This window comes from Podarcis bocagei, assembly GCF_964188305.1.
Source record: "Podarcis bocagei genome assembly, chromosome: 3".
Taxonomy (NCBI): Eukaryota; Metazoa; Chordata; class Lepidosauria; order Squamata; family Lacertidae; genus Podarcis; species Podarcis bocagei.
This window is the reverse complement of record NC_138127.1, coordinates 84,279,684-84,294,153: the sequence shown is the minus strand read 5'-3', so window position 1 is coordinate 84,294,153 and position 14,470 is coordinate 84,279,684.

The following is a 14,470-nucleotide window of genomic DNA, read 5'->3' as shown; positions in this document are numbered from 1 at the left end:
AGGAAAAACTTGAAAGTACATATTCAGCCTCTGCCACTTGCTGATTTGGTGGAAATTTTTGTGTGTCCATTGGAGAAATATTTTGTCTGTTAAATGTTCTTCCTTCATGTCACTTGAATACAACTTGCCTGGTAGTAAATGATCTTTTTAGATCTCTCTCTGCTTTAAAGGAAGGAGGAAATGTGAAAATATTAGTCACAGTGATGCTAAATGATTCTGCAGCTTTTCAGCATTTCACAACATTTCTAGACTCCTTTACTGCTTCTGCTCTCAAATACCTTTGTCACATGACACATACCAACATGCAGGTATTATCTATAGCTGTAATTCCACATGCTTCAGAAATCCATCAATTAAAAAATCCCCCCCCATAGGTGGAATTCAATTGTTATGCCATTTAAAATGTTCTGTTTGCCCAAGCATATTGGCTTGGCAGGTGGAATGATCTCCCCTTCCCCCACATACTGTTTCCAACCCCACCCAGACAACTTTTTCTGGTGGGGAGGTGTTGCCCTTCTGCTATTCATTAAGTGAATCCCACCTTAAATCTAAGGTTTTTTTGAAGGAAACATTCTTTTTCTGCCATCTCTTCCCCTGGAACATCTTTCATAAGAGAGATAGCTTTACAGCTAAGCTCGTTATATAAATTTAAAATGGCCAATTTTTGACACCCTACCAAAAGCCACCTTTAAAAATCACCATACCTTTAGTATGACATTTGGAGCTTAAAATAAGTTTGTTTCCTTCCAGAATTAACGTTAAAACCTTAATCCTGCTGAATCCCCTGTTTTATGTCTTTTGCCAAATTGCAGAGTTGCCTTCTGAAAAGCTCCCAAATAAGTTTGACCTGGCAGAATGCCTGTGGGGATTTTTAAATCCAAGTGTTCCTTGTAATAAGGGCTTAATGGCAGCTACAACCATGGTTCCCTGTTGGGACTGTGCAAGTTCTTCCCTGGGACTTCAGGTATACATTGGCAAATTATATTCTGGATTAAATAAAAAGGGGGAATTGTGCTGCATAGTTTAAATAGGCAAACTTATTTGCTATCTAAGTAACTGTAGGTCAATGGGAAGCTGGCGACATGTTACTTGTATGTATACCTAACAGTATGGGATTTTGCATCATTTCAATTCACAAGGGAATCTATAGGCAAATTTTTGAGCTTAGAAAAACTGGCGTTTTAAGTTCTCTTGCTGGGATCCAAAGAACTGCTTAGCTGGTTGTACTAGCCCAGTGGGATTTTTCTTTTTAACCTCCAGAATGTATCTCAAACTAATTTTGAAGCTCCCTTCTATTTCAAAACCACTTTGTTATCTAGCTTGGGTTGCTTCTGTTTGAGAAAAACAATGGCTCACATGGCTAGAGATTCAGGGTCCTTGGTAGCCTGGCCCCTCTGCTTTGATTACTTGGCAGGATTCTTGGTTGTGCTATTGGTTCAGGGCTGGCCCACCCATGAGGCAAGGTGAGGCAAATGCCTCAGGTGGCAGAATCCACAGGGGCAGGAGATCCCTATGTTGATCTTTATTCCCTCCATGTTCTTCACTCACCCCTTCTTCCCTGGCAGGGAGGGGTGCACCATTTTGTGGTTCACCTCAGATGCCAACATGTATTGGGCCGGCCCTGTATCTGTTGGATAGTTAAACTTAGTATTTCTAAAACATGCCAGCTTTCAAGTACTAGGAGAAGCCCTTTCAACAAATAGTGGGTCCAAAATCTTCTTACTGAGGGTCTCCATTACGGCCTCTTAGGGACTCATTTTGCTTTCACTATCTTATGTGGAATCCATACTTTCTCAGATTTGAGCCTTCTCAAATGTGCAGTGTCTGCATGATCCACTGAGGTATAAGTGGGTGGATCTTTGTCATGTTAGTTTTTTTTCTAATTTCATCTACATTGGGGCTGGAGTGGAGCTCTGCTTATTGGGCACTGCTGTGGGTGAAAGGGGGACAGGGTATATTTTTAACCCTTCACCCCACAGCCACTGTGCTTCCCTCAATCTGCTTTGGAGGATTGGGGGAACCCTTCACAACAAGCATGGAAGGTGGAGCTGGGCCCTGAGAGGCAAAGGAGGAATGTTCTGGAATTTCCTGGAATTTCTGTATAAATTCGAACAGCTTTAACACAATGTATTTATAATCTTGAAATCTACTATGGCAATCATTGTATTGGATGTTGGTTTAAGTCCCTCATGTTGTGTATCCTCAAAGAACCTGATGTTGACCCTAGTGCTCTCTGCCAGTTCTGGTTGTCTTCATAACCTTATTTTCCACCCAAGCAAACCCAGCTTCAAAGCAAGCCTCTCAACTACGTTGTGTGTACATTTTTGATGTGGTAATATGCAACAAACCGTTAAAAGACAATATGTCCCGACAGCCTTCACTGATCTGGGGCCTTCCAGATGCATAAACAAAATAGAAAAATACAGCTTCCATCAGCTGTAGCTGGCATGGCCGTGCTGGTTGAGGTGGATGAGAATTGTAGTTGAAGGCATCTGGGTTGATGAAGGCTGTGGAGAAAGGCTGATATGCTTGCTGTCCCGGAGTCCTTTGGGAGGAAGTGTGGGGTAGCAATTCAATAAATAAGAAAAAATAGAAAATGGTGGTTTGTGGCTCGGTATTCTTTTAACACCACGAAGTAGCTATGTTTGCATTTTGGACTGTGTCCTCATAAAAGTGTGGTCATTAACACCAAGTATTTTTTTATTCTGTACTTGGAATATGAACATTGTCTCCCCACCCCACGCCTTGGTAAATATAAACAGATGGAACATATCAGTAAGCTAAGCACTGATATTGCTGGATACAAACATCAGGTCCTGTAGGTATGTAGACAAAACATTTCTGCCTTGCAACTACTTCAGGAGATCAAGGAAGCCAGGGAATGATCTTGATATTCTATGCTGTGTCATATTGACCTCGCAACTAGGGTTTCAGCTGGCCCTGAGGCTAAACAGCTGTTTGAGTAGAAAACTTGATATACACTTAGTACAAAGACACTTCTATGGCTTGGTTTGATTTGCTTCAGGGCTCCCTTTATTCCTGCTGTCACTCGCTGTTCACCCTCCCCGTGTTCCTGACCTTTGGGGATACTGACCTATTTAACTGTCTGATCATGGCAACTATTAGAATTCTGACAGCAGAATTAACTCCCTCCCGGTATGTCCAAAGTCCGTTTCAGGGGCCAAATTTGGCCCCCGTGGCAGTTTATTGCCTGGGGTAAAATCCTAAAAAAACCTCAGCAACTTCAGTCCTAAGAAAAGCTCAACAACTTTGGAGTAAAATCATAAAAAAAGCTCAGCAACTTCAATCCTAAAAAAGGTCAACAACTTTGGTTGACCCCCACGGCCCTTCACTTCATCAAATCTGGCCCTCTGGACACCACTGCCAGGCCTAAACTGATCTATAACTTGACTCTGACTCATTATTAGGAAGGATTCATCCAGACGTGAACCATGAACTTTACCAGTGTAGTTGACAGTGGGGTTTTTTAAAATACAGTGGTACCTTGGGTTAAGTACTTAATGCGTTCCGGAGGTCCATTCTTAACCTGAAACTGTTCTTAACCTGAAGACCACTTTAGCTAATGGGGCCTCCCGCTGCTGCCACGCCACCGGAGCACAATTTCTGTTCTCATCCTGAAGCAAAGTTCTTAATGAGGCTGCATTTTAATATTTTAATGTTTCAATATTTTAATGTTGTATTTTAATCTTGTTTTTTAAGTTGTATTCATTCAATTTGTTTTTATTATTGCTTGTTAGCCGCTCTGAGCCCGGACTTGGTTGGAGAGGGTGGGTTATAAATAAAAATAATAATTCTTATTATTACTAACCCAAGGTACTATTTCTGGGTTAGCGGAGTCTGTAACCTGAAGCGTATGTAATCTGAAGCGTATGTAACCCGAGGGACCACTGTAGTCATATTTTTTTTTAAAAAAAGCCTTGCATGTTCTAGCCAACTGTACATGTCATGAATATTTCAGAGTGGAAGTGATTTTCCCCCTTGCTTAATAGTTCTCAGTGTTTTGGGTGGGCACAGGCATGGCACCATGAGAGACTATAAACAAGATCTCCCAATGAATAGGTGCTACGCTAATTATTCAGCTGCAAGTGCAGAGAATTTGTGAGCAGCCATCCGGCTACTGCTGCTGTTATAACTACCAGGCACCGTTTGGCACAATTCTGCAACAATTAGAGAACATCCACTGATTTTTTAAAAATATTGTTGGCTGCTAGGCATATCTACCTCCTCCCCTCATCTGATAGCTCTCCCTGTGTGTAAACAGTCATCATTCTTGTGCAATTTCTTTTTGCAGCTAAGCATATCATTCAGCAAGGTCTTACTGCTATGTTCTAGGTACACAACGACCTGGTTTGTTTCCTATATGTTAGTCATCAACATGATGTACCGTCTTCTCGCATGATCTTATTTCCTAATCCTGTGCTATAAATATCTCCTAAGATTAAATAATAAGCAGGTCAGACTTTGAAGGACATGTACCTCCTTGAAGATGTAACTGATTTCTGACACCGAACATTGCGGGCAGGTTCTGGAGTGGAAAGATTTTTACCTTGCCCCAATAGTGTTACAGCACCCTCTACTTCCTTCCATAGAACCAAATGGTCCCCACTAACTTGTATGGCTGAAAGTAAATATAGCTCATTCTACCAATAGGCTTTTCCCACCCCCTCCTCACACCTCAAAAAAGTGTTGTAACTGTTTCTACAGAGTTGTAAGACCAAAGTATCACAAAGTCATTTCAGGGTTGCTGATCCTAGCAAGGCTTACATTTAAATTCTGGATTCATGGACTTCCGGGTTGGCGCCATCACCGAATGGCGGACTCCCTCCGAGTTCCGGAGGGAGTCTGCTCGGCAGGGGCTGGGTCCTACCGCGCCGGCGACGCGGGGACCCTCAAAAACCACGGGCACGGAGCCCGTGGACATGGTGACTCGGCTGGCACCGATAGCGCCCTCCCGACTCGTGAAGGAGCCTTTTTAAAGGCTTCCGATCGGGTGCCGGGGAGTGGCGTGGTGCTGTGAGTCCTTCGCTTCCCCTGCCGAGCGCAGCCGCATGCCATTCAACGGAGAGCGCTGGCTTCTTCCATTGGAAATTCGGACTTTTAACAACAACCCGTGGGTAATTGGGAAACCGGGTACAAAAGGAGAAAAAAAGAATTCGGATTCGGCACGAGCGGGGGCGATCTAAAAAGGAAGTCAGTCCCCCCCTGATTGTAAACATGCTAAAACAAGGACTGGGTAACTAAGATCGATCCAGAAGTTTACTGCTGATAAAAATTATAAATTCCACGATGGGAAACTACAAGAATTGTGCTGGAGGAGAAGAGTGGAGGGCGAGAGGGAAAAGGCAACCCCCCCGGGAACCGGGGCGATTCGTAGAACCTGGCGAAGAGAGACGGAGAATTTGACAGCTGTCAAAGTAGCTGTCAAATCTTGAGAATATAAAGAGGACTTTGTTACAAGTATTTTGCTGGTTAATTCTGTTACAATTTGATATAATATGGATACAAACTGTCGGGAAAAGAAAAGAAACAACTATTTGACTTTTGGATTAGAGGATACAAAGTTACTGCAATCCCCCTAGAGGGGTTTCGGGACATTACAAGTGGTCGTATGTGGAAAATTACTCTGGGATGTGTACAGGTCTTATCCTCTGGGAAAGCTGCAAAACTGAAACAGTATTTTGTCTACAGAGGTGTTTACATTAAAAGGAGACAATAGAATTTTCTATTGAAGAAAGGAAGGGACTGGACGCAAGTTTTTGTTCCTGAATAACAAACCTCTGTAGAGATACCAGATCTCGGAATAAGAACGTTTTAGCAGCTGAACAAGACAAGAAACCTGAGAAAGTAAGGAATAAAAAGAACAAAGGACCAACTACGACACTGAAAGAACAATGGGAGGAGCAACAAAGACCAAGGAAACTAAAGGCCTCTATTAGACTGGATTTTTGAAGTTAAACATCATTGAAACAAACAAATTAAAAGAAAACCGGCAAGGTAGAATGGGAAAAATTTGGCTATGGACTTGAGACCTCCAGGCTAACAACAAACAGACTGATGGACATGGGGAATTCAAACCGGGGAAGGGAGGGGGAATCTTGGAATCCAAAGGCTATGTAACCAACTTTTTGAATCTTCTTATATCTTTTGTCTTCTATTTCTTTATATAACTTTGGTATTTTGATTTAACATGTTTTTTAAAAAAGGGGGGGGGAACTCGTGGAAGGAAATTGGGGCAGATCTTGGGGGGAAAATCTTTTTACTTTTTCTGTTAAAGACGAGGAGTGATGGTAAGATTGTATAAATTTTGGCTAATGGGTTAAACATATTGGTTTTAAATTGGGAATGAGAGCTTGTGGAACCAACTTAAGGAAAGGGGAATACAGTAGGGAGGGGAAGGAGGGAGTCCTAGAAAGAAGGTTATGAAAGTAAGGATTTAAGCTTCTCTTTCTTTTTCTTTCTTTCTCTATCTTTTCTATTTTTCTTATTCTGTTATTATTGGAAATTTTAATAAATATGATTATAAAAAAAATAAATAAATTCTGGATTCATAACCTTCATAATGGAGGTGGTTACAAGCGAGCAAATGAAGAGTGAAGTGGGGAAATCATTGTCTTTTTTATTGTATTAATACTGTAATCCATTTTTGTACTTGCCTATATTGGGGTGTGTGTATTATTACCTATACTAATGGTCCCAATCCAGCAGGGTTTCTTCTTCATTTTTTCTTGCTTTCCTTCTCCATCCCTGAAAGTTTTTTAAAAACGCCCTTTTCTAGTAAAAAGCTGGCCATTTTTATTTTTTTAAACTTTTTAGTGAAGGCTGAGTTTGCATCCAGATCACTGTCTATTGCTAAAGTTTCAGCTGAGGGAGACCTCTGCTGTTAGCTTTGAACATTGGTTCCATGCCTCCAATAGCAAACAACAGACTGGAGACCCAAGATATGTGACTGCCGTAGCGGTAAGTGAATTAAATTACTAGCTGGCTTCTAAACACTCTCCCAGCTGGAAGGCAGCCCAAGTGCAGACAGCATGACATGGTCTGAGCTGCTGAACAAGGCTGGCAACTCCTTGTAAAACCACAAAACATATAATGAAATGAGGACGTATCCTATAAAAGGATCAAGGATTGGCATATAGCGTGTATAAGGTCTTGTGATATTAGCAAACTCAGCATGCTACACAGTTAAGCACTGAGTGGATGGCCTTTGATTAGTGTTTAATAATAATAATAATAATAATAATAATAATAATAATAATAATAATAATAATAATAATTTATTTATACCCCGCCCATCTGGCTGGGCCTCCCCAGCCACTCGGGTGGCTTCCAACAAAGTATTAAAATACAGTAGTCTGTTAAACATTAAAAGCTTCCCTAAAGAAGGCTGCTTTCAGATGTCTTCTAAAAGTGTTGTTCTTCTCTCTTACATCTGGTGGGAGGGCATTCCACAGGGCGGGTGCCACTACTGAGAAGGCCCTCTGCCTGGTTCCCTGTAGCTTTGCTTCTCACAGTGAGGGAACCGCCAGAAGGCCCTCGGCGCTGAATCTCAGTGTCTGGGCAGAACGACGGGGGTGGAGACGCTCCTTCAGGTATACTGGACCAAGGCCGTTTAGGGTTTTAAAGGTCAGCACCAACACTTTGAATTGTGCTCAGAAACGCACTGGGAGCCAATGTAGGTCTTTCAAAACCGGTGTTATGTTGTCTCGGTGGCCGCTTCCAGTCACCAATCTAGCTGCTGTATTCTGGATTCTGGAGGTTGTCCCCTCAATGGAAAAGGGAACCATTGGTTGGGCACCCTGATTCCTGACCATTTCTCATAGCCACTTCAAACCTCTCACACACTTTGCGGACTATAGGTGAATGTAAAAAAAAAAAAAAAGTTTGCTGTAGGTCATAGTCCATACTCCATACCCAGGAGTAAATCCCATTGAACTCAGTGGGACATACATCGGATTAGACTATGCAGCACTAAGAAAATGCTTCAAAAATCCTGGGAAGCATTGCTAAACCAAATTAGCAACAACATCCTTAGAATGTAGGGTGCCGGATTTAGATATGCAACGACTGGCAAGATGTGTACAACTACTATGCCCCCCCAAATCTTTCCTCTCCTGCTGATTTCAATTCCCTTTATCAAAACTCTTATCTGGGATTGCTAATGGGTCATGCATCTTGAATTATGCACTCGAAAGTGCAACACGACATAACCTGGAAATCTGGATTCTTCTTTGAGAACCAATTAAGCCATTATCCATATGTTGTCTTAATTATACTAATGAATTCTAGTAAAAAAAGAAATGTAGTTAAGCATTTGGGAAAACAATTTCGGAAAGGGTTGTTGGCATCTCCCTGTCTCGATAGACAATGGAGTGTGCCTCCGGGGTGAAGCCAAACTAGCAGCAGGAAAGTGACCTCTCTGGGGCACAAGCCTGGACAGTGTCTTTGGAGGTCCTGGGCTGCCCAGACAACAAGACCGCCCCTCTTGGCCTTGCTGATGTGGTCCAAAGGAAAACAGAGCAATACATTTGGTGCCAGCTTAGCTGCAGGAGTTGCCGGAGTTGCCTCGTATAAGTTGCCATCCAGCAGTCTTAGGGACTCCACTCTGGATTTGTGTATGGTTTACTCCTTAGCCGTTTCTTCTCCCAAAGATATCCTGCAAGGCAGCAGAGGTTTAGAACCAGGGTTTTCCTTTTCCTAGATGGTCTAGGTGGAGGGTTTATGGAGTGTTAGGGGAGGGGTATTACCTCTGGTGGGGGACACGGTGTGTAGTTTGTTGGAAAGGCTAGAACGAGGCAGAGGGCCTTCTTGGTAGTGGCACCTGCACTGTGGAATGCCCTCCCATCAGATGTCAAGGAAATAAACAACAATTTGACTTTTAGAAGATATCTGTTTAGGGACGTTTTTAATATTTGATGTTTGGTCATGCTTTTAATATTCTGTTGGGAGCAGCCCAGAGTGGCTGGGGAAATCCAGCCAGATTGGCGGGGTAGAAATAATAATAATAACTGCGGGAGGCAGTGGAAGACAGAAGTGCCTGGCGTGCTCTGGTCCATAGGGTCACGAAGAATCGGACATGACTAAACAACTAAACAACAACAACAATTTATTATAGAAACATGAAATCACATATATGTATGGTACAGAGGGTTCATCCATTCAGGACTTAATTGAGGCACCCATCACCTCTGATGGGAGATACCAGCATCCACCTGCTGGATATCCCATCAGTTCCTGACCTTATAGGTGACAAATCTGTTTTGCTGATTCTAAGCTTTCTGGTCCTCGTGGTTATTAGGCTGTGGTGTGTGTGTGTGTGTGTGTGTGTGTGTGTGTGTGTGTGTGTATAAACTAGAAAATGATATAGACTGGACCAAGCTACAGCAAAACTTGAGGGCCACTTGGGGGAGTGCAAATGAAGAGGTGCCTAGGATGCCACAAGGAGTATATTAACCTTGACTTTTTGTAGTGTTTGGTCTGGGTCTGTATGTTGCAACTTTCCTCCAGTAAATCAAACTGAGGCAGAATTATGTTGGCAGTTTATTCAGTTGTTGTTGTTGTTTAGTCGTTTAGTCGTGTCCGACTCTTTGTGACCCCATGGACCAGAGCATGCCAGGCACTCCTGTCTTCCACTGCCTCCCGCAGTTTGGTCAAACTCATGCTGGTAGCTTCGAGAACACTGTCCAACCATCTCGTCCTCTGTCGTCCCCTTCTCCTTGTGCCCTCAATCTTTCCCAACATCAGGGTTTTTTCCAGGGAGTCTTCTCTTCTCATGAGGTGTCCAAAATATTGGCGTCTCAGCTTCAGGATCTGTCCTTCCAGTGAGCACTCAGGGCTGATTTTCTTCAGAATGGAGAGGTTTGATCTTCTTGCAGTCCAGTTTATTCAGTAGGTGGCAGCATTTCTTTAGGACGACTTGTGCTATTAATTGAGGCAAGGCTATTTGCAGATTAGATCTACTGGAGCTACTGTACAGAGAAACCCCTTTGCACTCAGCACCCAGCCTGCTGCTCCCACCCCATACAAATATGCTTCCCCAAATAAACCTCCCTTAGACTCAAGGCATATCAAAGGTGAAATCTCAGTATTTCATAATAGGAAAAGTTATTTCCAGTCTTTATCATCTATTTACAAAATGCCATGAGTAGTAGGTCATAGTTATACCCATTTTGCAGATGGAAAAGAACATCCCAAACAGAGCAAGTGTTTACTAAACTAGATATATATGCATACAGTAAAAGGCTAGCAATTGAAACCAAAGTACTTACATGGATGGTGAAGTGATCTGCCCACACCTTTTACTTCCACAAAGAGTTTCACCAAATGTAATGATATTCCATGGGGCTTTACACATCTCTGATTCACCCATTGCATCCACACTAATAAGTGGGGTGATGGGCAATGGGTGTTTGTGAAGTGCTTTGAGATCCTTAGATGAAAGTCGCTAATGAAATGCTCCACTGCTGCTTTGACACTTTCACTCCTTCAGCAAACCTCCTTGATAATGAGGAATTGCCAGAGCAGAGCGTCAATGGGGAAGAGCAAGTGGGAGGAGATGGAATTTCACCTCTGCAGACTAGAAGCAGAATATGTGGCTCGCTTCATCCCATTAAAGCATTCTCCACCTACCGAGAGAATCGCTGTCTCTGTCTCGCTTCTACAAATCTTTTGGAAATGCTCAGGGTTGTATTCAAAGCAGTGCTAATGTTCTGTCAGTGCAAGGAATGTGTACAAAGGGCAAATCCAGCAAAGGGAGGCTTTCAAAAAAATGTTATTCACTTAGGAAAGAACCATCGGAATAATAATAATAATAATAATAATAATAATAATAATAATAATAATAATAAATATATTATTTATACCCCGCCCATCTGGCTGGGCCTCCCCAGCCACTCTGGGCGGCTTCCAAAAGAATGTTAAAATACTATAATACATCAAACATTAAAAGCTTCCCGAAACAGGGCTGCCTTCAGATGTCTTCTAAAAGCCTGGTAGTTGTTGTTCTCTTTGACATCTGGTGGGAGGGTGTTCCACAGGGAAGGCGCCACTACCGAGAAGGCCCTCTGCCTGGTTCCCTGTAACTTGGCTTCTCGCAGTGAGGGAACCACCAGAAGGCCCTCGGTGCTGGACCTCAGTGTCCGGGTAGAACGATGGGGGTGGAGATGCTCCTTCAGATATACTGGACCAAGGCCATTTAGGGCTTTAAAGGTCAGCACCAACACTTTGAATTGTGCTCGGAAACGTACTGGGAGCCAATGTAGGTCTTTCAAGACCGGTGTTATGTGGTCTCTGCGGCCGCTCCCAGTCACCAGTCTAGCTACCGCGTTCTGGATTAGTTGTAGTTTCCGGGTCACCTTCAAAGGTAGCCCCACGTAGAGCGCATTGCAGTAATCCAAGCGGGAGATAACCAGCGCATGCACCACTCTGGCGAGGCAGTCCGCAGACAGATAGGGTCTCAGCCTGCGTATCAGATGGAGCTGGTAAACAGCTGCCCTGGACACAGATTTGACCTGTGCCTCCATGGACAGCTGTGAGTCCAAAATGACTCCCAGGCTGCGCACCTGGTCCTTCAGGGGCACAGTTACCCCATTCAGGACCAGGGAATCCTCCACACCTGCCCGCCTCCTGTCCCCCAAAAACAGTACTTCTGTCTTGTCAGGATTCAACCTCAATCTGTTAGCCGCCATCCAACCTCCAACCTCCTCCAGGCACTCACACAGGACCTTCACTGCCTTCACTGGTTCTGATTTGAAAGAGAGGTAGAGCTGGGTATCATCCGCATACTGATGAACACCCAGCCCAAATCCCCTGATGATCTCTCCCAGCGGCTTCATGTAGATGTTGAAAAGCATGGGGGAGAGGACAGAACCCTGAGGCACCCCACAAGTGAGGGCCCAGGGGTCTGAACACTCATCCCCCACCACCACTTTCTGAACACGGTCCAGGAGGAAGGAGCGGAACCACTGTATAACTGTGCCCCCAGCTCCCAGCCCCTCAAGACGGTCCAGAAGGATGTTATGGTCGATGGTATCAAACACCGCTGAGAGATCCAGCAGAACTAGGAAACAGCTCTCACCTTTGTCCCTAGCCCGCCGGAGATCATCAACCAATGCGACCAAGGCAGTTTCATTCCCATGATGAGGCCTGAATCCCGACTGGAAGGGATCCAAATGGTTCGCTTCTTCCAGGCGTGCCTGGAGTTGTTCAGCAACCACTCGCTCAATCACCTTGCCCAAGAATGGAAGATTTGAGAGTGGGCGATAGTTGGCTATCGTGGCCGCATCTAAAGATGGTTTTTTAAGAAGCGGTTTAATAACCGCCTCTTTCAGCGGGTCTGGGAAGGCTCCCTCACGGAGGGAAGAATTCACCACCGCACGAAGCCCATTGCCCAGCCCTTCCCGGCTAGCTTTTATAAGCCAGGATGGGCAAGGATCAAGGAGACAGGTGGTTGGTTTCACTCGTCCAAGCAGCCTGTCAACATCCTCGGAGGTAACAGATTGGAATTGATCCCACACAACTTGACTAGACAGGACCATAGGCGCCGACTCCATGGGGCTTGAGGGGGCCCGAGCCCCCTCAAAAATTCATTTGGGGGGCTCTGCCCCCCCAATAATCTCCGGCGCCCCTCCAGCAGAGCGCCATCGCCGCCCCTCCCCCAGCCCAAAATGCACAGGGTCGGGCTGCATGCCTCCTGCCCTCCCTCCCGAGCAAAAGCTCCACCCAATTTCCTTCGGAGCTGATTAATAGGCGCAGCACGCTCTCCCCTATTCGCTCACGAGGAGGCGGCGCCACTTTATTTGCATATTCATGAGCTTATTTATTATTCATGAGCTTTCCCGCCCGCCCGCCCCCCAATATTTTTTATAAGTCCGCGTCCCTGGACAGGACTCTAGTACTCTCCCGCCCCGGCCCTGCTCCCACGGTGGAGTCTACCTCTTCTCGAATCTGAGCGACTTTATATGCAAAAAACTTTGCAAAGTCATTGCAGGAGATCATGTGGCCTGTACTGGGCCCCGATGTTGCAGGTGGTTCCGCTAAATTGCGAACCACCTGAAAGAGTCTCCTGCTGCTGTTTTCCGCAGATGCAATAGAGGCGGTAAAGAAAGTCTTCTTCACCGTCGCTATCGCTATCGCCATCGCCACTTGGTAGGCTCGACATTGAGCTCTAACCCGTGTCCGGTCAGATTCAGAATGAGTTATCCGCCACCGGCGCTCTAGCCATCTCAACGATTATTTCATTGCCCTCAGATCCGTGGAAAACCACGGGGCTGTCCGGGCTCCATGCAATCGGAGAGGGCGCTTCGGAGCCAAACAGTCAATAGCCCTGGTTAACTCCACATTCCAGCGGGCCACCAGGGAATCAGCTGAAAGGCCATCAACATGGGATAAAACATCCCCTACCACTCTCTGGAAACCATTTGGATCCATTAAGTGGCGGGGGCGGACCATCTGAATCAGCAGTCCCGCCTCCCTGCAGAGGGGAAGGGTCGCGGAGAAGCCCAGTTGCACCAGGAAGTGATCTGACCATGGCACTTCTTTGGTTTCGCTTTTACTTAGTGTCAGATCACCAACATCCATAGAGGTGAACACCAGGTCTAAGGCATGCCCGTGGCTATGAGTTGGGCCAGACTTATTCAGGGACAGCCCCATGGAAACCATGCTTTCCATGAAGTCCCGAGCGGCCCCTTGTCGTGTCAGCATGGATGTTAAAATCCCCTAGGACAACCAAACTAGGTGTCTCCAGGAGGACATCCGCCACGACCTGAAGCAGCTCGGGCAGGGAATCCTTGGTGCAGCGGGGAGGTCGGTACACAAATAGGAATCCTGTACTGCCCCTATTGCCCAACTTCCAGAACATGCACTCAGAGAACTGGGTCTTTCCAATAGGACACCTGGTGCAAACTAATGACTTCCTAAAAATCACTGCAACCCCCCCTCCCCACAAGGCCTGGGTTGCTGTGCATAAGAGAAACCTGGTGGACAAGCAGCGACAAGGACGGGCCCATCTGCTTCATCCAACCAGGTCTCTGTCACACATGCCAGGTCAAATCCTCCATCCACAATCAAGTCGTGGATAGCAGTGGTTTTATTCATCATTGACCTGGCATTGCACAGCAACATTTTCAGGTCATGTGGGTTTCCCTTGTTGATTCCAGTATCCTTCTGGTCAAGACCAGACCTGGAGGCAGGGATAGTCCTCAGACAACGACTAAGCCTGCTTCCTCGGTAATGACATGGTCTGGTCTTAGCGTAACTACTCCTCCTACCCATGATCACTGAGATCGGTTGTCCGAGTGCATCCCCCCCTGTGGAACCTGCCCCAGCCATTTTGTTTGCTGGGACCCACTCCCAGGCAGCCCTGATCCCTCCCCTTAAAATCAAATTAAAGCCTATACAAAAAACAAACTAACAGAACAATAAAACTATAAAAACAAAAAACAAAGTTACAAAC